Source organism: Panthera pardus, unplaced genomic scaffold (genome assembly GCF_024362965.1).
Source record: "Panthera pardus isolate Hobbes unplaced genomic scaffold, ASM2436296v1 HiC_scaffold_20, whole genome shotgun sequence".
Taxonomy (NCBI): domain Eukaryota; kingdom Metazoa; phylum Chordata; class Mammalia; order Carnivora; family Felidae; genus Panthera; species Panthera pardus.
The window spans coordinates 12,034,725-12,057,540 of NW_026526766.1; the positions used below are offsets into that span (position 1 = coordinate 12,034,725).

A 22,816-nucleotide genomic window follows, 5' to 3' on the forward strand; every position below is an offset into this window, starting at 1 on the left:
GTTCCACAGGGCAAAGACTCTGTGGCCAAGTAAGTTTGGGAAATGCTGACTTACAGTTGACTTTTCATTGTGAAGAATCTAGGAGTAAGACACAAGATGTGGGGGTTCCCAAATTTGTGTGACTAGGACCCCCCCACTTTTTTCCCCTAGAGGCCAATGTTCTGACAAATACACTTAAAGAAACACTAGTGTACTTCCCATATACCCTGGACCTAAAAATTCTTTGACTCTATGAATTACCATGATAGCCGGTACTGGGTATGTGAAAATTGTGGCTAATTTCTTAAAAATATGGGTATGTCTCGGGCACCTGGGTGGCTCAGTCAGTTAAGTGCCCAGCTCTTGACTTCCTTGGCTCAGGTCATGATCTCATGGTCGTGGGATCCAGCCCTACATCGGGCTCCATGCTGAGCATGGAGGCTGCTTGGTCTCTTTCCCTCTCTCTCTGCCGCCTCCCCTCCTGCCCCCCAAATAAGTAAACATTCAAAAAAATATAGGTATGTCTCTACCTATTTCCAGAGAAACCTGTAGAGACAGATTTGGTTTCAACTTCTCTCACTTATTCTTATCACATATTATTATGCTTATTTATGGCATAATGTGTCCAGTGTATGGAAATAAATATAAAGGATGTACAGAATAACAAAAACAGGTAGGATCCGTATGATTTCAAGACACCTGCAATAAATGGGTTCAATAATAAGGAGGCTTTTCTTATAGTGTTCTTTTGGAGAACCCACATTACAATTGGACAAAATGGATGGGCATGAACTCTTTTTTAAAATTATTTTTTAATGATGATTCATTTTTGAGAGAGAGCGAGTGAGCGCAAGCAGCGGAGGGGCAGAGAAAGAGGGAGACAGGAGAATCTGAAGCAGGCTCCAGGCTCTAAGCTGACAGCACAGCTGTCGAACCAGCACAGCTGAGCCGAAGTCGGACGCTTAACTGAATGAGCCACCCAGGCGCCCTGGGATGTGAACTCTTTAATGGAGCTAGCAGAAAGCTCCAGGAGGCATTTGATTGACTGTCTAATATTGCAATGGAATACATTCTACTCAGCTCCCCACCACAACCATGGGAATTTCCTTCCAGCACTATGACAATCTCAGCAGTAAAGGAGGGCATTTGGAGCTACCAAGTTCACCTTTAAGCAGAAATATCCTCTTCCCTCATTTTTTCATGGATCCACCCCCTTCCCTCCCCTTGGCTGACTGACACACCGGAAGAAAACAATGATGGTTTACTAGAGATGATCAATCCTTCTTGCTTGCTCTCCTTGACAGGAGTCCCGCTTCATACAAATGAGACCCAGTCTCCTCATGAAAATTGTGGCCTCTCCTCACTAATGCCTGAGAAGAGGAACTAGGCCTAGGCATGAGAAAGTTTTCCAAAAGCAAGTATGAGGCTCTGTTCAGACTTTAACGGATGGTTAATGCTTTGAACAGAAGAGACAGGTATTGGTGCTGAGGGCCCTGGTTCAGTGGCCTCGCAGGGATCATGGAAAATACAAAACAAATATCCAGTTGAGCACAACACATAGACAAGAACGGTGTACCCACATTTCCTTTATGAAGACTCTCTGGATAAGACAACAAATTAAAAACTAATGTACAAATCTCAGTCTCACGGACACAAAGCAAGCGTTCACAGAGAGGGATCCTGAACGTACCAAACACTTCCCTGGGTACCACTATCCTGAGATATGTCAGCCGTGTGTGGTTAGTGCTGGAAAGACAATAAAAAGCAGACAACGCATGTGAATGGCCAATGCAACAATTCATGATAACCACGTGCAGAATTGGCCAAAACACTGTCTCCAGTGAAAATAGATTTTACTGATGAACATCTATTGATATATGTATTAAAAAGAAGTTTTAGTTTATTCTGGGTAAAAATGGCAAACGGTGACCTCTCCTAGAGCACTTACTGATTCAATGGAGATGGGGTTTGCGTGCACATATGTACACAAAATCATGGCCAAGAAATTTACAAGAAGCCCGCCCTCTGGGGGGAAATACCGTTAAAATAATGTTGCAGCGTACCATGGAGATTTCTAAGTGCGTTGTCCTCATACCCCCATCCCCCAGCCTCAGGGGAGTATTTATTCATGGAGTATTTACATTTCACTCAGTGTCACAGTTTCAAGAATATAGTTTGGGTTGCCATCTTGGCAAGGTGAATTAAAATCTTTAAAAGGTGACATACCTTCACCTCAGCAGTTCTACTTAGAGAAATCTAAAGGGAAAAACTCAAATGTGGACAAAGACCTTTTTCATGGTATGTGCTTAAAAAGCAAAGAATCTCGTCCCCTCACCTCCTTGCCCAAACTGATGACCAAGTCCATTGTTTTCCTACCTCCTGCATCACCCTCACTGACACTGTCTTGCCTTGGTCCGTCTCACCTACACAATTATTTCCTTGGCTAATGTCTCAGCCCCCTCCAGACCATTTTCCCCAGGGCTAGCTGGATGATCTTTCCAAAATACAAATCTGAAGCCCATAACCCTATTTCTCAGACTCTTTAATGGTTCCCCTCTGGTGCACAGTACAAATGCTTAGCCAACTCTACCAGGCACTCATAGGCATTTTTACCCCATGACTTGTTTATTCCTCACTCTAGCCTATGAAGAGAGTCCCCCTCCTACTCTCTAGGGAGAATTATCAGCTATTTTAAAACTGTGGAAATGGGGGTCCCTGGGTGGCTCTGTCAGTTAAGCATCTGGCTCTTCATCTTGGCTCAGGTCATGATCTCACGGTACATGAGTTGGGGCTCTGTGCTGATGGCGCAGAGCCTGCTTGGGATTTTGTCTCTCCTTCTTTCTGCCCTTCACCTACTTGTTCTCTCTCTCTCTCTCTCTCTCTCTCTCTCTCTCTCTCTCTGTCAAAATAAATACAAAAACTAAAACTGAGGAAATGGAGGCACCATGGGGGTAGGTGATTGCCCCGGGGCACATAAGCCATGGAGCTGCTGGAAATGGCACCTACCCTCACTGTCCAGCTTTAGCTCTTCGTTCTTGAGTCCTACTCCCTGCAAACAAAGCCCAAGAGCCACATCACTCCTCCAGCATCATGCCACACTTCACTAGCACCCCATGTTCTAACACCCCTAGTGCTGACCCTAACTGCCTTCCCTACTCTCAGCATATTTTTCACCTAGATTTGGTAAATCTTTCTCATTTTCGGTGAATCTTTCTTGTCTTCCCCAGAGCAAGTTCACACCTGAGGACTGTCTATTATATGCCAGCCTGCATGCAATATTCTAGGCACTGGGGCAGAGTGGTGACCAAGGTAGACAGGCTTCTCTGATTCTTGAAGCCTCCACTTTATGCATGGGGTGGGGGGAAAGGGGAGGGAGGTGAAGAGAAAAGAGAGGGGAACAGACAGTGATTATGTAAGTACATAAACAGGATAGGTCCGAATAGTGAAATGTCTTATGAAGAAAATGGAACAGTGAAGGCATAGCAGGTCACCAAGAAGAGGGAGTTATGTAGATAGTGGCCAGAGGAGGTGATGTTTGAGCTGGGGCCCGAATGATAAGGAAGGGGGCGGCCGTGTAAAAATCTGAGGGCACGGCCATGAGCAAGAAGGCACTTGCTATGTTCAAGGGCAGAAGCAATGTTTGTGAGTGCAAAAGGGGCGTTGTGGATGGAAATGAGGATGGGGAGATGGAAAGCACTGGCAAGGCTGGTACATCATGGTAAAGAGTTGGGATTTTATCTCAAGTGTATTGGTATGCCATTGACTGGTTTCAATCAGCCGAGTGATAAGGTTTAATTAACTCCTCACTTTGTCCCCACTTTACTTTGTCTATTATATATATATAATATATATAACATATATATTATATATAATATATATATGTTATATATATTATATATAATATATATACACACACACACATGTATACACATATCTTGTGTGTGTGTGTGTGTGTGTGTGTATATATGTATATGTATATATGTGTGTATATATATATATATATATATATATATATATATATATGCCAGGCATATAATATACGTGAGATATATATAGATATATATATAGATAGATATAGATATAGATATATATGTATATATATATGGCACAGCACCTGTCACACTAAGCAACAATTCTTTATAAATAAGAAGTCCTTAGGAAAAGATGGCTTGTCACTTATCTTTGATTCCCCACTGATAAGCACAGAGGGTGCACAGTTGGTAGTCAATGATGTTTTAGTGATTAAAAGGAAAAAATCTGTTTGCCCCCAGTATTTGGGGCCTCTGGCCATTCGCATGCTTAGCCTCTGGAGAACTCATTTCTTCTTTCTCTCATGAATCTTTGCTGCCCTCATCCACCCACGCACCTCCTCCACCTTCCTCTTCCCTTTTTTTAAGTAAACAAAATTATTTTTATTTGAGAGAGAGAAAAAAAGAGAGTAGGCCTGGGAGATGAGCAGAAACAGAGAGAGAAAATCCCAAGTAAGCTTCATGCTCAGCGTGGAGCCCAACACAGGGCTCAATCCCACGACCCTGAGATCATGACCTGAGCTGATACTAAGAGTCGGACGCTCAACCAACTGAGCCACCCAGGTGCCCCTCCTCTACCTTCTTCTGATTCTGTAAGTTCCCAAAGAACTCTAGCAATCCAGTGTTTTCCTACATTTGAACGTATTGATCGAGTTGGCATTTATTAGATATGTATCAGGTAGCACGCAAAGGCAAAAAGCATAGAAGAGTTTCTAATGCATGGTTCCAGGCTTGAAGGGCACACGGCTCTAATAATTATAATACCTGCTGATAATGATAATACTTGTACAAAATAGAAATAGGTTCAAGCCACCAAAGGAGCCTACAGTTAGAACAACAACCACATCTGCATCCCCTTAGTGAGTCATCTGAGTGCTGCAGTTCTTACAGGGTCTAATGTCATGAGCTCATAAGCATCTGAGAACTGAGGCCTGGGGAGAAGAGTGCCTTCATCCAATCAATGGCCTTGACTAGGACCTTTGTGCCTCTGGAGGCTAGGGCAAAGGGAGGAGAAGCAGCTGGATGAAGAAAATCAGTCCCCCTCTACAAAAATGTTGTGTGATCTGGAAGACAGAGGCAAGACAGTCCTCCTGCAGGAGCTCCAACACAATATGAAGAGGGGTTGCTGTGCTGTCCTCGCTCTAGGAGTGAGGGAATCCAGGCTGCCTGTGGTGAAGCACAGGTGCCTTTCTAGCCCTTAGTACTGGAATGTTCTACAGCCAGCTAGAAAAGGTTAACAAAAGAAAGGAGCTCCGCTGCAGTGCACCATTTATAAATAGAACATTTCACAATTCAGCAGCTGAATCCAGGTATCTCAGACTGTTAGCTGAGACTCATGTTGGTTTGGGATTAATGGAAGGGAAGGCTGTAAATGACTTTGGTTGATCTGTCCTTAAGGAGTCATTGATAAGAATTTAAAATAGACTGTCCCTTTTAACATTTTCAGAAGTAGTTTTAGAAAATAGGTCTGACTGAAGACAAAATGCACTGTGAAAAATAACAAAAGAAGTCCTATCAGGTGGTTAACATGGAGATCTGGGGGACAGTGATACAGGTGGAAGGAAAACATGTGGTGGTGGGGGGCAGAGACACAGGAAAAGAATAGGACTGATGGCACTAACCATCCTCTCCCCTGGGGGGAAGAAAGCTAGAAAGAACAATATGATTCCATGTATTTGTTTTTATATTTTTGTGTACATTTAAGAAGTACAAGTAGCTCCTGTAGACTTAAGGAATGTTGCTCATTGTCTCCTGCCAGCGTTGGAAGGAAAGTCCTATTTCTTTGGACTGTAACCTGTCCTAATCCACCTGCATCCACGTCCATCCACATACATTTCCTGTCAACACGATGTCTGCCACCAAGCCACTGCAGGGGCTGCTGATGCCCCTGAGGCCGTGGTAATATATTAATCTCCAAAATAACAATCAGTTCTGGTTGCCGAACAGGATTGTGCCCTCAATGCTGTATGCGTACATGCACACACACACACACACACACACACACACACACACACACACACACACATCCATCCACACAGGCTGGGAGATTAATGGTTCTCATTAAAAAAAAAAAGGTGACAGAATAAGAATAACCAGGTATTCTTACCCATCATCCCTACTCTATAAATATGTTTTCCGTCTAGAAGTTAGATCAACTGGGAATCCAAAGGACAACGAGAACCCCATGGAAATCAACTTTCTAAACTCAATGCATCTATTTACAAGGGTGACAGATAGAAGACAGAAATTTAAAAAATAGAGTTCATTAAAGCTTAATCTCCTTTGATTCATTTGGAAATTAAATGTAATGATACTGGGAGCTAAGATGGATAGAGAACACACATTTCTCCATCCTAAAATCATTTCCAGTTTAAATAGATTCACATGGTCAGGAAAGCCTCCTTACACAGCACATCTTACCCAAGTGAAATATTATTTTGTTTCCCTGGATATCCCTGCGCCTGAAATTGGGAAGCTTGGCTTGATAGATAGTACTGGTAATGATTTCAGAGTGAGGTGAGCACTTGCACCCAAGGAGTATTGCTGAATGGCCAGATGTCAACCAGGGTGAGGTTTCTGTGGTTGGAAGGCAGGGCTGTGTCCTTGACCCTGTTCTGCTTTGCAGAGAACATGTGGGCTGGACATCCTCAGTTTCCCTTGCAGGTGGCCCACTCCAAATGGCTTTACATGATGGCTCCCTTCCATTTTCTTCAGGCTTATGGGTGGTAGGGGTGGTGGGGATCTCTCTATTCAACTATCTGCCTATCTGCATATTATCTAATTTGAGTTCCCCATCTATTACCTGCTGGGACCCTGATACCAAATGTGTGATGCCCATGTTGTCAGATGACCAAAAAATCACTTAAAGACAGATGTAAAACAATAAATACTAGAGCTATAGTAAACATCACGGAGGTGGCACCCTAATGGGAAATACTATACCAGGCTCTGCTGTGTCTTCTCAGCCCCACTGTACTCCTTCTCCAGAGGCTACATGGGATCAGGGAATTGACATGGAAAATCCACACAGGAAACATAATGGGCATAAAAGACTGTCTGCCTGTCTGTCTGTCTTGTCTGGGCCTCCACCTCTACATTTCTCCTCTTCCAAGGACAGAAGCCACTTGACATCGTATTGCCCTAGTCTGTCAACTGCAGGCATAGCCTGTTCCTAGTCTCTATTCAATCCTAATTTGAGACCTAGCTTTCCCCCTCACTCCAGAATTAGGATCTGGCCTATGGTCTTCCATCCAGTGATTCAATTTATTCCCCTGTACACAGACTGCCCCAAAGTTGGCTGCTTCAACACCATGGATACCCCATTTTCTGGGTCAAGAACGCTAATGGCTTTTTTGGATGGCCACTCATTGATGGTCCCCATAGCCTTTAGAGATGGTGGAATGCCTGCTGAATTAAACTTTCATCCACACATGCAGCTGAACTTGTCTTTCAGCACCTGCCCAACATTAGGTGGGTGGTTTCTTGTCCTATGTTTCAAGGCCATTGCCTTTGCTCAGAATGCTTTGGCCACTCCTTTATTGCAACAGCTTTCAAAGTCAATTTCTGGGATATGAAGTTAACAGCAAATTGTTCCCAGTATTCTATTCTAATATAAAGTCTGTTGATTTTTGCCATCAAAGGATTATCCCTCCCCTTATTTACAAGAGTTGGCTAGGAATGGCACTTGATATTCTTCAAATATCAAAGTTATGTCTAAAGGATGTCATCATCCATACACTTAATGAGATATCGTAGTGGTTAAGGGGACAGGTGTGGGTGGCAGACTGCCTCCACCCGCAACATGGTTTCATCACTTACTTGTGACGCATCACCACTTTCTTTGACTTTGGATAACTTATAGCAAATGATCGAATTTTATCATTTCTAAAATGGGGATAGCACTTGCATCACAGGGTTATTGGATGATATGACTTATATATATAACACACAACAGTGCCTGATACATTGTAAGTGCTACCTGAGATTCATTAGCGTATTTTCTGCACACATCATAATTAGTATTTCACAGATCAATACATAGTTTTCAGAAAGCAAAAAAAAAAAAAAAAATTAAAACCAATGACGCTAATATAAATGCATTGAGCACATGGTACACTTATTATTACTCTTTCCCAAAGAAGTCTATGTTGGGATGGAAAATAAGTATTTAAGCTACTTCTAATCATCTTGAAGTAAGGCTGGGCATAAACAAATCCACCAAATAATAATCACAAACCCGACTATGCGTGTAGACCAATACACGTGGTGCTCTCCATACTGTGCTTCTTACCCTCACTACAGTCCCAGTAGGAATTACTGTCTCCAACTGCTAATTTTGTTTTTGTTTTTGTTTTTGTTTTTGTTTTTGTTTGTTTTGTTTTTTCATTGGGGCTTTAACCACAATTTTGTTTTATTTATTTATTTTATTTTTTATATAATTTATTGTCAAATTGGTTTCCATACAACACCCAGTGCTCATCCCAACAGGTGTCCTCCTCAATGCCCATCACCCACTTTCCCCTCTCCCCCACCCCCCATCAACCCTCAGTTTGTTCTCAGTATTTAAGAGTCTCTTATGGTTTGCCTCCTTCCCTCTCTGTAACTTTTTTTTCTCCCCTTCCCCCCCCAGTCTTCTGTTAAGTTTCTCAGGATCCACATATGAATGAAAACATATGGTATCTGTCTTTTTCTGCCTGACTTATTTCACTTAGCATAATACCCTCCAGTTCCATCCACGTTGCTACAAATGGCCAGATTTCATTCTTTCTCATTGCCAAGTAGTATTCCATTGTATATATAAACCACATCTTCTTTATCCATTTGTCAGTTGATGGACATTTAGGCTCTTTCCATAATTTGGCTGTTCCCAACTGCTAATTTTGAAACAGAAGCTCAGATGGCTTAAATAACTTGTCCAAGGTCACTCAGTGCTGAAAGGGTTGGCTGTAGATTCGTCTGGATCTCACTGTTCATGTTTTTCTTATTACATTTCACTGAGCGTATGAAGTGATGTGATTGATTTTTTTTAAACAAACATCAAAATTGGGGTAATCCCGTTTAGAATAGTCACCTTGGCAGATTCTATACTCACATGTTCCAAGGGCACTCACTGCCTTTGCTCAAAACACTTTGGCTACTCCTCTATTGGAATCGATTTCAAAGTTAATTTAAAGGTTTTGAAGCTACCAGCAAATCGTTTTCAATATTCTATACTCATATTTAGTTATATTTGATTTCTGACCTCAAAGGGTATCATCCAGATTTATTATCCACCTAATTTACAAGATTGGGCTGTGAATGCTGTTTGATGTTCTCCGAATATCAAATCTATCCCTAAAGGATGAAGGTGTGCACCAGCCAAGATTATTAAAAAGACTTCAAGCTCTGAAGTCAATTCCAAAAGATGGCTTAAAAATTGTTTGGCCAATGGCCACATCTTTACCACAAGCTTTTATCTTTGCAGGAACCAGAGGGCCAGAGGTCGTCCGAATGAATGCATTCTTGTGTAATTACTGCAAAATCAGGTTCATTACTTTCACCCGCCTTGAAATCTGTACAATTGTGGCCAACACTAACTGGGCAGGGAAATTAATTCATCTTCTTGGAATAATTCAGTCGTGCCAATCCAAGAGCCCTGATCACAACCCAGCCTTTGATTAAAGAGAAAAATCTGAATTTCTGCAGACTTCCTTATTGTCTGGCTCTTCATCTAGCATTTTATCAATTGAATCATTCATTCATCATTCTTATTTCATTAAAACACAGGAAATAAGCTTAAGGCAGTCACAGAAACTCAGAGGGGAAATCTTGCAAATTTTCTAGAAAATTCAAGGAATGTTTTCTGGAAATCAAAGCCGATTAAAAGTCTATCTGAATTTTTGTGAAAGGCACCTGGTATAAAATCACACATATCTGCATAATCCATATGTATTGAGGGTTTAATAGACTTAGCATTCTTTTTTCTGTTATAATCTCCTTTTTCATGGCCCTATTCAACTTCTTTTCCTTACCCCCCACTACATTTACTATCTCTGTTGCTACATTACACTGAGTTCAGGAGTATTAAATCACCAGTTGTAAGCAATCTGGCTCATTGTCCCAATATTTCTGTTATTACACAGAAAGCCATGCACACTCAGCACCATAGTGTTAAAGACAGTAAATCTCTAAAATCAGTTCAGCTACGTTAGTTTTCAGAGGCTCATTACTTCACACTGTAAAAGTACATGGAAACAGGGGAATATCAGGCTGAGGATGAACTGAACAGTAATTCATTAAAATGGAGTCTTTCCTTTGAGATCACATCACCTCAAATTTACTGCTACTGTTACTTTTACAAATTATTTGGCTCATTAGAGTGTCAGGTAACTTGCTTCTCTCAATCCTCTCAAGTTTTCCATAGCTTCCTCTAGCATTTTCCTTCTCCAGATTCACACCAGAATAGCAGCCACGATCCCAATTATGAAGCTTTGGATCAAATTCTTGTTTCCAAGGTTCTTTTTTTTTTTTTTTTTTTTTTTTTTGCAGATCAAGAAAGCAGCCTGGGGTCTGCTGGCCATCATCCTCAAACATTTTTTTCAGTTATACCTCAAATCTGATATGCAAGGACTAAACGAGATGATAAAAAAGAGTAAATTCAGAAAGGTTTCCTCTTGACACGTCAGCTTCCCAAAGAACAAAACTCCCAAAGAACAAGACCCATTAAGCCACAATTAAGTAGCAATATTGGTAGTGACTTGAATTTGAATTTGACGAGCCAGAGATTCCATACTGATTCAAAGCCTCCTATGACAATCAGCTCTCTTAATCAGTCGTGTTAGCAAAAAGTCAATAGGGAAAGAAACATAATGTGGGGGAAGAAGAAAATGACTTTCTCTTCAAAATGATTCATGGATCATCTGGAAACTCTTTAGAGTTCATTGGACATGTTGACAAGAACGTGGAGAGATAGGATGTCTTCACTTCATACTGGTGTTTATATGGTTCTAGTTAGCTAATTGCATGTAGGCCCCAAATCCAGACATTAAAAACATGGTTTTCTAACACCCAGAGCCTTCCAGTCACCTAAACGTGAGAGACTCCTAAGGAAATTATTTTAAATTTGCTTAATGAAAAAACGGTGTTGATTTTAGCGAAGGTGTCACAGAGAAGGCAGAGGTTAAGAGATTATATCGCATATCACTACCCCCCAAAACTCATTGGTTAATTTTCACCCATCTTCTTTTTCAGTCATCAGCTTTAGGGAGTCCCTCTCACGAACGTTCCTCTATAGTTCCGAGTCTTCATGATTCTTGTCCCTTCCTTCTGGATCATCACAGCCCAAGAGGAACATAATGTGAATCACGCATGTAATTTGAAAACGTCTACAATCACGTTGAAAAAGGTAAAGGAAGTAAAATTAACTTTAATATTTTAGCTACCTCCCATATCCAAAATATTATCGTTAAACATATGATCAGTATAAACAACTAGTACTGAGACAACCTACATTCTTTTTTTTCCTACTAAGTCATCAAAATCCAATTTTGCACTTACGGCATATCTCAATTAGGACTAGCCACATCTCAAGCGCTCAATAACCCTATGTGGCTGGTGGCTACTTATTGGATCACACAGTTCTACATCTTCCTTCTGGGATTCCCAAACTCTCCCTTTTTCTTTTGCAGAACAATTTGCTTGTGTTCAAGCTCTCCCAAAAGTGTATGCCGTCACCCTCCTCCATCACCCTGTTCAACAAATAAAAGACTCTCCAGTTATCAGAATTTTCCCTCCAAATAACAGGAGATTATCTATAACAAATAAACGAATGAGTGAAAAGTTTGGTTGTTGCTGTGGCCCAGGACCAAGTCCTATACTGCCTGGTCATCGTCATCAGTCTCCCAAGGGGACTGGTCCCATATTCCTCTCCCCCAATCTTCACCACTGTCCTTTAAGCTGAGCTCTCTTTGGCACCCAGTGCAGGGCCGCTTATGCTTGCTCCTCTCCCCTCTCCATCACTCCCTTTCCCCTTTGTCCCCCCAAAAGATAACCTTCAGGCTCACAGCCATACTAACCCACAGCTCCTGCCCTTCAGCTCTTGGGGCCCCTGCTCACAGAGAACAGGAGTTGTTCAAAGATTTCTCAAACAGGCAATGAGGCTCTGGAGAAGCCAGGCAGAGTAAGAACACAGAGAACCTTTCCTCTCACCTGGAGAAGGGGTGGCAGAACAAGGCGAAAGAGAATCCCAGGGATTACGGAATCGAGTCATAGGCAGCCGAACATACTGGTTAAGAATATAACATGGAGGTTCAAATATTCAAGTTCAATTCCAGCGCTCACCGGCCAGGTGACCTTGGGCATGTCACTTAACCTTACTGTGCCTCAGTTTCCTCTTCTCTAAATGGAGGTAATGGTAGCACCTACCTCATGGGGTTATTGGAGAATTAAACGAGTTAATGTAGCAGGAGGAACAGAATAAAATATGCTTGTCAACTCACAGAATGTACACCACCAAGAATGAACCTATTATGGACTATGGACTTCGGGTGACAATGGTGTTTTGATGTAGGTTCATCAGCTGTAATAAATGAACCCTCTGGAATGGAGTATTGATAGTTGAGAAGACTATGCATGTATGGGACAGGGGCTATGAGGGAAATGTCTGTACTTGCCACTAAATTTTTCTGTGAATCCCAAAATGCTCTAAAATATACATGAAAAAATTCCATTATTTACAAATATATATATACTTTATTCTATGTGTTATAGTAATATATATCATATAAGTAAAAAATATAGATATATAGGGGTGCCAGGGTGGCTCAGTTGGTTAAGCATTTGACTTTGACTTAGGTCATGATCTCGAGGTTCATGGGTTTGAGCCCTGTGTGGGGCTCTGTGCTGACAGCTGGGAGCCTGGAGCCTGCTTCAGATTCTGTGTCTCCTTCACTCACTGCCCCTCCCCCACTCATGCTCGCTCACACGCGTGCGCGCTCTCTCTCTTGAAAAAAAGTATAGATATATAAACATATATATATAATATAAATATATATTATATAAAATATTTAAATACATAACATAAATAAGTGTAACTAATCCAAATTATATTTGAAGATTGAAATATATATATCTATCTATATATATATCTATATATATCTATATATATATAGATATATATAGATATAGATATAGATATTTCATGGCTTAAAATATTCAAGCAGCACTGTTCCACCTTAAAACTAGCCCCCTAGACACAGCGAAGGCAGTCCTGAGAGGAAAATACATTGCAATCCAGGCCTATCTCAAGAAACAAGAAAAATCCCAAATACAAAATCTAACAGCACACCTAAAGGAAATAGAAGCAGAACAGCAAAGGCAGCCTAAACCCAGCAGCAGAAGAGAAATAATAAAGATCAGAGCAGAAATAAACAATATAGAATCTAAAAAAACGGTAGAGCAGATCAACGAAACTAAAAGTTGGTTTTTTGAAAAAATAAACAAAATTGACAAACCTCTAGCCAGGCTTCTCAAAAAGAAAAGGGAGATGACCCAAATAGATAAAATCATGAATGAAAATGGAATTATTACAACCAATCCCTCAGAGATACAAACAATTATCAGGGAATACTATGAAAAATTATATGCCAACAAACTGGACAACCTGGAAGAAATGGACAAATTCCTAAACACCCACACTCTTCCAAAACTCAATCAGGAGGAAATAGAAAGCTTGAACAGACCCATAACCAGCGAAGAAATTGAATCGGTTATCAAAAATCTCCCAACAAATAAGAGTCCAGGACCAGATGGCTTCCCAGGGGAGTTCTACCAGACGTTTAAAGCAGAGATAATACCTATCCTTCTCAAGCTATTCCAAGAAATAGAAAGGGAAGGAAAACTTCCAGACTCATTCTATGAAGCCAGTATTACTTTGATTCCTAAACCAGACAGAGACCCAGTAAAAAAAGAGAACTACAGGCCAATATCCCTGATGAATATGGATGCAAAAATTCTCAATAAGATACTAGCAAATCGAATTCAACGGCATATAAAAAGAATTATTCACCATGATCAAGTGGGATTCATTCCTGGGATGCAGGGCTGGTTCAACATTCGCAAATCAATCAACGTGATACATCACGTTAATAAAAAAAAAAGAGAAGAACCATATGATCCTGTCAATCGATGTAGAAAAGGCCTTTGACAAAATCCATCACCCTTTCTTAATAAAAACCCTTGAGAAAGTCGGGATAGAAGGAACATACTTAAAGATCATAAAAGCCATTTATGAAAAGCCCACAGCTAACATCATCCTCAATGGGGAAAAACTGAGAGCTTTTTCCCTGAGATCAGGAACATGACAGGGATGCCCACTCTCACCGCTGTTGTTTAATATAGTGTTGGAAGTTCTAGCATCAGCAATCAGACAACAAAAGGAAATCAAAGGCATCAAAATTGGCAAAGATGAAGTCAAGCTTTTGCTTTTTGCAGATGACATGATATTATACATGGAAAATCCGATAGACTCCACCAAAAGTCTGCTAGAACTGATACATGAATTCAGCAAAGTTGCAGGATACAAAATCAATGTACAGAAATCAGTTGCATTCTTATACACTGACAATGAAGCAACAGAAAGACAAATAAAGAAACTGATCCTATTCACAATTGCACCAAGAAGCATAAAATACCTAGGAATAAATCTAACCAAAGATGTAAAAGATCTGTATGCTGAAAACTATAGAAAGCTTATGAAGGTAATTGAAGAAGATATAAAGAAATGGAAAGACATTCCCTGCTCATGGATTGGAAGAATAAATATTGTCAAAATGTCAATACTACCCAAAGCTATCTACACATTCAATGCAATCCCAATCAAAATTGCACCAGCATTCTTCTCGAAACTAGAACAAACAATCCTAAAATTCATATGGAACCACAAAAGGCCCCGAATAGCCAAAGTAATTTTGAAGAAGAAGACCAAAGCAGGAGGCATCACAATCCCAGACTTTAGCCTCTCCTACAAAGCTGTCATCATCAAGACAGCATGGTATTGGCACAAAAACAGACACATAGACCAATGGAATAGAATAGAAACCCCAGAACTAGACCCACAAACGTATGGCCAACTCATCTTTGACAAAGCAGGAAAGAACATCCAATGGAAAAAAGACAGTCTCTTTAACAAATGGTGCTGGGAGAACTGGACAGCAACATGCAGAAGGTTGCAACTAGACCACTTTCTCACACCATTCACAAAAATAAACTCAAAATGGATAAAGGACCTGAATGTGAGACAGGAAACCATCAAAACCCTAGAGGAGAAAGCAGGAAAAGACCTCTCTGACCTCAGCCGTAGCAATCTCTTACTCAACACATCCCCAAAGGCAAGGGAATGAAAAGCAAAAATGAATTACTGGGACCTTATGAAGATAAAAAGCTTCTGCACTGCAAAGGAAACAACCAACAAAACTAAAAGGCAACCAACGGAATGGGAAAAGATATTTGCAAATGACATATCGGACAAAGGGCTAGTATCCAAAATCTATAAAGAGCTCACCAAACTCCACACCCGAAAAACAAATAACCCAGTGAAGAAATGGGCAGAAAACATGAATAGACACTTCTCTAAAGAAGACATCTGGATGGCCAACAGGCACATGAAAAGATGTTCAACGTCGCTCCTTATCAGGGAAATACAAATCAAAACCACACTCAGATATCACCTCACGCCAGTCAGAGTGGCCAAAATGAACAAATCAGGAGACTATAGATGCTGGAGAGGATGTGGAGAAACGGGAACCCTCTTGCACTGTTGGCGGGAATGCAAATTGGTGCAGCCGCTCTGGAAAGCAGTGTGGAGGTTCCTCAGAAAATTAAAAATAGACCTACCCTATGACCCAGCGATAGCACTGCTAGGAATTTACCCAAGGGATACGGGAGTACTGATGCATAGGGGCACTTGTACCCCGATGTTTATAGCAGCACTCTCAACAACAGCCAAATTATGGAAAGAGCCTAAATGTCCATCAACTGATGAATGGATAAAGAAATTGTGGTTTATATACACAATGGAATACTACATGGCAATGAGAAAGAATGAAATATGGCCTTTTGTAGCAACGTGGATGGAACTGGAGAGTGTGATGCTAAGTGAAATAAGCCATACAGAGAAAGACAGATACCATATGGTTTCACTCTTATGTGGATCCTGAGAAACGTAACAGAAACCCATGGGGGAGGGGAAGAAAAAAAAAAAAAGAGGTTAGAGTGGGAGAGAGCCAAAGCATAAGAGACTGTTAAAAACTGAGAACAGACTGAGGGTTGATGGGGGGTGGGAGGGAGGGGAGGGTGGGTGATGGGTATTGAGGAGGGCACCTTTTGGGATGAGCACTGGGTGTTGTATGGAAACCAATTTGACAATAAATTTCATATACTGGAAAAAAGAATAAAGTTGAAAAAAAAACAAAAAACTAGCCCCCCTACCCCTCACTGAAGCTTAAGGGACATGTGGGATGGCCACATCTCTGCCACTGTCCCAATTCTAAGGCGCGATGAGCCCCAGATATGGGTGGCAGGAACCTGACTGGCACAAGGTGTCACCTCCTGGCCACCCGGCTCAAAGGCCACCCTGCGATGTGTGCGTAGGGGTTATTTCTGGAGCCTCCAAGCGGGCGGGTGCTGCACGCTGGGCCGCTGGCTCGCAGCGTGGCCACTCACACGTCAGAGCCCTGGGCTCACATCTGCCGCGGTGACTTCCCAGGGCACTGCAACTAAGCCCCACGCTTTGGGCCTGCGCTCCAGCGAGCAGTTGAGTCGGTCTGCTGGGCCGCCTCGCAGGGTCCCGCCTCATTACAGCACGAATTCTCTCTGACCTTGCGCTCCGCCCAGCCGTCGGGCTCCAACTCAGGGCGAGCAGGCCCGCGGGCGGGCAAGCTGCTTACAGCCCTTGATTTGCAGTCATAAATCCTTACCCCCTTGCCTCATCTATAAAGTGGGTCCACGAAGGGTAATTCGGCACAGCACGTACGAAGACTCGCCCGCTGAGGAATTTACATACTGCACGCACGCACAAGCGTGTGAAATGACTTGCGTACGATTCCATTTAAATCGCGAAAGCATAGTTTATGTTCATGGAAGACCAGAAACAACTAAAATGTCCACCGTTAGAAAGTCGGGGAAAGAGGTTAGACATAGAATTCTAGACAATATGAAGAGGGCGATCTTTACATACAGATACTAGAAAGAACTCCCTGATAAATTGTAAAGCAAGGTCACAACCGTGGATGAGAAATATTGTCCTATATGAGAGGAGGAAGGAAAAGAATGCATATGGATAAAAATCTCTGAAATGACAGAGAGGGCAGGGGTAAGGAAGGAGAACTGGGCGGATGGGGACTAGGAGGGAATATGGAAGCTTCTGATCATAGCCTCTTTGTCGTTTTTCATGTAAACGCCCTGAACGTATTTTGAAAAGATGCTACATATGTAACGAAATTAACCTGTTCTGCCTACTTTCTGGGGAGGGTGTCTACTGGCCGACCTGCAAGGACCTGGGAAAACTGATCAGCCTTCTTTGTTGGGGAGGGCGTTGCGATAGGGCTCACGAGCTGAGTCCCTGTAAAACCTTTCTCTTCTGTTACTGATGGACATTTCTCGCCACGTGTCAGGTCCCTCGCTGCCATGCTGGCACTCAACCTCTATTTTTCTTTGACCCTCACTATTGGCGAGTGATGTCTCTGTGGGCGGCTTGCAGGGTGGGAGTGGTAACGAGCATTTTCAGAGGCGCTGCGCTTACATGGAAACTACTGGTCCTGGTCACTGAAGTCTGCATTGTAGACACCCCACCTTATCATTTCACTGATGAACACAGTTACAAAGGAGCGACAATTTAGAACTGAAAGACGTGGCAATGTCCAAGCCCCTTAGTTTACAGATCGGGACACCAAGGGTTAGAGAGGTTATATGGCTCCTTCAAAGTCACCCGGGTTAAGCTAGCACTCGAGAGAAGCGCATTGTTACCTGGTTTCTCTTCACCTGCTCTCCAGTTACAAGAGACACATCTACGAAATGAAAGAAAATAATCACAAAAAGATGCTTGGCTAAATGGTACCAGAGCAAGGGGAAAGACTTAAAGATATTCCAGCAACCCAAAGCAAATCTGCTCGCCATGTCCTTCCTTCTACCTCCAGGACACTTGCCTTTCCAGTGTCCAGAATCCACAGGTCCTTGCTGAGAGAGCAAGGGGTACATGCCATTTTTACGTGGCTGTTTGAATACAAAGCATGTCAGAAATGGTTTCTTGCCCACCAAAAATTCAAGCTCACTCTCCATCACGTAGAAATGTCACCAAGAACTACACTGACAGGCTGTCTGGACATCTAGATGGGGCCGTGATTAATTCTCTCCAAGGGAAGAAAGACCTTTCTGGGCCAGATCATTGAAGGAGAGAGATTGCCTTTTTCATGCTGTCCTTCTTCATCTGCTGGTTAAATGCAGAAGAGTTCGAGACCCGCAGGATAGCAGAATCACGGGAAGGAGGTGGCCTGGATCCCTGAATGGAGCACTTGGAAGGAAACTGTCCACTGCCCAGAAATAACCTGCACTGGATGGCCACTGTTAGTAAATTAACTTTGGATGTGTGACTACAATAACATTTTGGAGCTTGCTTATGTTATTCTAATCGATCAGTGCACGGGGATGTTTCAGCAGGGCCTCAAAACAAATCACTGACTCTCAACTTCACAAAAGAATCACGGAGTAATGGGAGAAAAAAAAAAACCCCTGTTTCTGTTTTCAGTTCTATGGATTACCCCCAAAGCTCTAAATAATATATCACAATTCACTGACTTCATTTTTTTATTATATTTTTTTAATGTTTGTTTATTTTTGAGAGAGAAACAGAAAGTGAGTGGGGGAAGGGCAGAGAGAGAGAGGGAGACACAGAATCTGAAACAGGCTCGATGTGAGGCTCCAACTCAGGAACAGTGAGATCATGAACCAGGCCAAAGTTGGATGCTTAACTGACTGAGCCACGCAGGCGACCCTTCACTGACTTAATTTAGGCTAAATCTATTAGCATCCTGCCAAGGAAGATAACGAAAGGTGAGAATTTAGCTCACTTAATCTTTTTCCTTCCATTTCCCAATGTTTAATAATTACGTTTTTATTTTATATTTGTGATTTGTATTCAAAAAAAAAATTTTTAAGTACACTCTATGCCCAGCATGGAGCCCAACACGGGGCTTGAACTCACAACCCTGGGATCAAGACCTGAGCTGAGATCAAGAGTTGGATGCTTAACTGCCTGAGGCACCCAGGCACCCCTATATCTGTAATTTAAATATTAGCCTCCTAAGAAAAGATTTTCTAAGAGTAGTTTTATCTCTACAATAAAATTGAGGAGGTCCTGAGATATCCCCCAACCCCCCCTGCCTACGCACATGCATGGACTCCCTCATTATCCACATCACTCACCAAAATGGTAAAATTTTTTGTATTTTGTATTTTGCCTTGAAGCACTTTCATTCCGCTCTTACACTCAACTGATCATTGGGCATAGAATTTTAAGCTCATAACAGTTTTTTTCTCATATCTAGAAATCATCATCCTTTGAATTCTAGCCTGTTCACGTGCGTACGTGTTACCTGGGATCTTGTTAAAATGCAGATTCTGATGCATGGGTCTCGGTGGGGTCCCAGATTCTGCATTTCCGATAAGCCCTCAGACGGTGATCCTGCTGATGCTGGTCTGCAGACCTCACTGGAGGAGTGAGTTTCCAGAATTCAACAGCGCTGACGAGCAGTCGGTTAGCCTAGTTGACACCCTTCTGTAGTTTTTCCTCAATCTTCCAACATACTGTTCCTATTCTTAGTGTTTGGAAATTTCAGGAGAATGAGGCTTTAGGGTTTTGTTTTGTTTTGTTTTAATCACTGTCCTCTGCACTTAATAGACCATTTTAACCTGAAGATCTGTGTCTTTCTTAAGCTTTGGGGAATGTTCTATTATTTCCTTGATAATTTCGTCCCTTTCCCCCTGCCATTTTCTCTGGTTTTACTTTCTGAGACTCCTATTTGTCAGATGTTGGAGTTTGTTTGTTTGTTTGTTTGTTTGTTTTTCCGGCTTTATTGAGATATAATTGACATGTAACAATGTGCAAGCTTAAGGTACAGGATGTATTGATTTGTTACATATTACAAACTGATTCTGACTATAGTATTAGGTAATGCCTCCGTCACATCATATAATTACCATTTCTTTTTTGTGGTGTGAACATTTAAGATCTACTCCTTTCATGACTTCCAAGTATATAATATAGTATTATTCATATAATCACCGTGCTATACATTAGCTTCTCAGAACTTATTCATCTTATAACTGGAAGTTTTCTCTCTTTGAACAACTTCTTCCCACTCCCTCCACTTCATAGCATCTGGTAATAACCTTTCTACTCTGTTTCTAGGACTTCTGTTTATGTATTTATTTTTTTAGATTCCATATATAAGTGAGATCATACAGCATTTGCCTTTTTTCTGACTTATTTCACTTAGCATCACGTCCTCAAGGTCCGGCCATGTTGTCACAAAGATTTCCTTCTTTCTCACGGCTGAATAATACTCCACCATGTGTGGGTATCACGATCCACTCATCCACTGATCCATTCCATTCATCCATTTCCCGATCCATTCGTTGTCCAATGACAGACACGTAGGTTGTTGCCGTGTCTTGCCTGGTATGGATAATGCTGCCATGAACATGAAGGTTCAGGTACGTCTCTGAGAGCCTGTTTTCATTTTCTTTGGATAAATACCCAGAAGTGGAATTTTGGGATCGTATGGTATTTCTATTTTTACTTTTTTGAGGAACCTCCACACTGGTCTCGAGTGGCTCTGTCAGAGTTTTGGGGCTGGCCCTCCGCTTCTCGTCTTTCCTCTACTCTGTCATCTCTTTCTCTTTGCTCTGTGTCCTTTTAATCATCCTTATCTTATTCTTCCCCAAGCCCTTCTACTGAACTTGTGGACAGCCCGTCTTTAATCTCTAAGGGCTCTTTGTATATTAGATGATTTCATATAATTTAAAAATGAATATCATGAGCTCTTGGGTCTCTCTGAACATACTACTGAGAGTTGTTGTGTGTTTGTTTGAAGCTTCTTGGATTGTCTTTGCTTCTTCTGTCCTTGGTTTTTCTGTTTATTTTGGCCTTCTTTTCTTTCATGCTGCTACTCCCTCCCTCTCCCCACGCAACTTTTGGTGAGTCCTATCTGTTCATATGTAAAAATAAAGGATGAGGGAGATGGTGTGAGTTTTCCTTGATGTTGTGTAAAATTGTTTCCTCTAATTTACTCCATTTAATAATGTCAACATTATTTCGTCAGGAGGCGAAAGGATTTATTTGCTCCTATCCCAATCCATGGAATTTAAGGATAAGAAAGGTGCTTATTTTCTTATTAATGATTAGGTTATTTCCGTATTTTTTTCCTATACAGTTTTTTTTTTTAATTTAACTTAGAGTGAGAGTGAGCAAGCATGAGCAGGGAAGAGGGGCAGAGGAGAGAGAAACTTAAGCCATGGGATCACAACCTGAGCCAAACTCAAGAGTCAGATGTCCAACTTACTGAGCCACCTAGGTGCCCCTCCTGTATAGTGTTTTAATAAACATCCTCATAAACATATATTCCTAGGGGCTGATACAGCTATTTCTGTGGAATAAATTTCTAAATTTCTACGGAATAAATTCCTGATTGAAAGTAATACACATTATAAAACAATTTTTTACTATGGAAAGTTTTAAACATGGAAAGCTAGAGAAAACAGTATTATTCTCTTAATTTGAAAGGATGCAAAAACTTGCAGGCATGACAAAGGCCAGTCTTGATTTATCCATATCCCTTACCCACTTGTGCCTTCTTGGATTATGTGGAAGTAAATGCCAGACACCGAATCATCCAAACTGATACATGTTCAAATCTTAATAGATACTGCTGGGTATCTCCTCCCCAAAGTTTAGTAATTCCCTTTCAACTCCAAAGAATGTCTGTTTTTCCACATGCAGCCATGGGTATGTTTTCCTTTCTCTCTTTTTCAGGGGATGAGGGCAGGCAGGAAATAATCAACATTCCTCTCTTCCCTTCCCAAGTTCTGAACCAAGAGAGATACATATAGAAGCCACACAAATGGAGATTCTTTAAATATCATATGGAGCACTGGATTCAATGATCTGCCTTTACATTTTTAGCCGAACTGTCTCACTAATGCTTTGCCTCTGCATTGGCTGTAGGGACCCCACCTAGTCACTAGCACACTGGTAAACCGCAGGTGTCCCTCACAGGTGACAAGCTGACCTGGGGAAAGTCTAGCATATGGCTAGGAGCACACCCGAATGCATCCTCCCTGCAGGCAGATAGATCTGGAAAAGAAGACTAAGCTGGCAGCAATGCGGAACACAGAGGCTGTCTCCCGAATTCATGCAAGAGAGAGGAGAAGAGGGAATGAGGGGCAAGGAGACGGTCCACAGGTGTTATTTTGTAATGAATCAGGACACAGGGAAATGGAGGTCCCCCAACAGATGTCACTAAGTCTATTCCATTTTTGCCAATCTCATAGGCGACATGTTCACGGGAGTTTTCCTGACAACTAATAAGGTGGCCTCTTTTTCACAAGCTTCTTGGCCACTGGGTTTCCTTCTCGGTGAACCGCCTGTCTCTTCATCGAGTCTTTTTCTTAGCAGTAGGACGTTTTTGAAATATTAATATTTTGACTGTCACACTGTTGCAAATATTTTTTCCCTATGTATCATTTGTCTTTTGATTGGATTATGGTTGCTCTTTCCA

At 41.6% G+C, this 22,816-nt stretch overlaps 1 protein-coding gene across 6 annotated transcripts in view; it reads right to left on the minus strand.

The window, feature by feature from the left end:
- APBA1 (amyloid beta precursor protein binding family A member 1) overlaps nt 1-22,816 on the minus strand; it is a 209,479-nt gene that overhangs the window by 69,854 nt on the left and 116,809 nt on the right. The window lies entirely within an intron of this gene.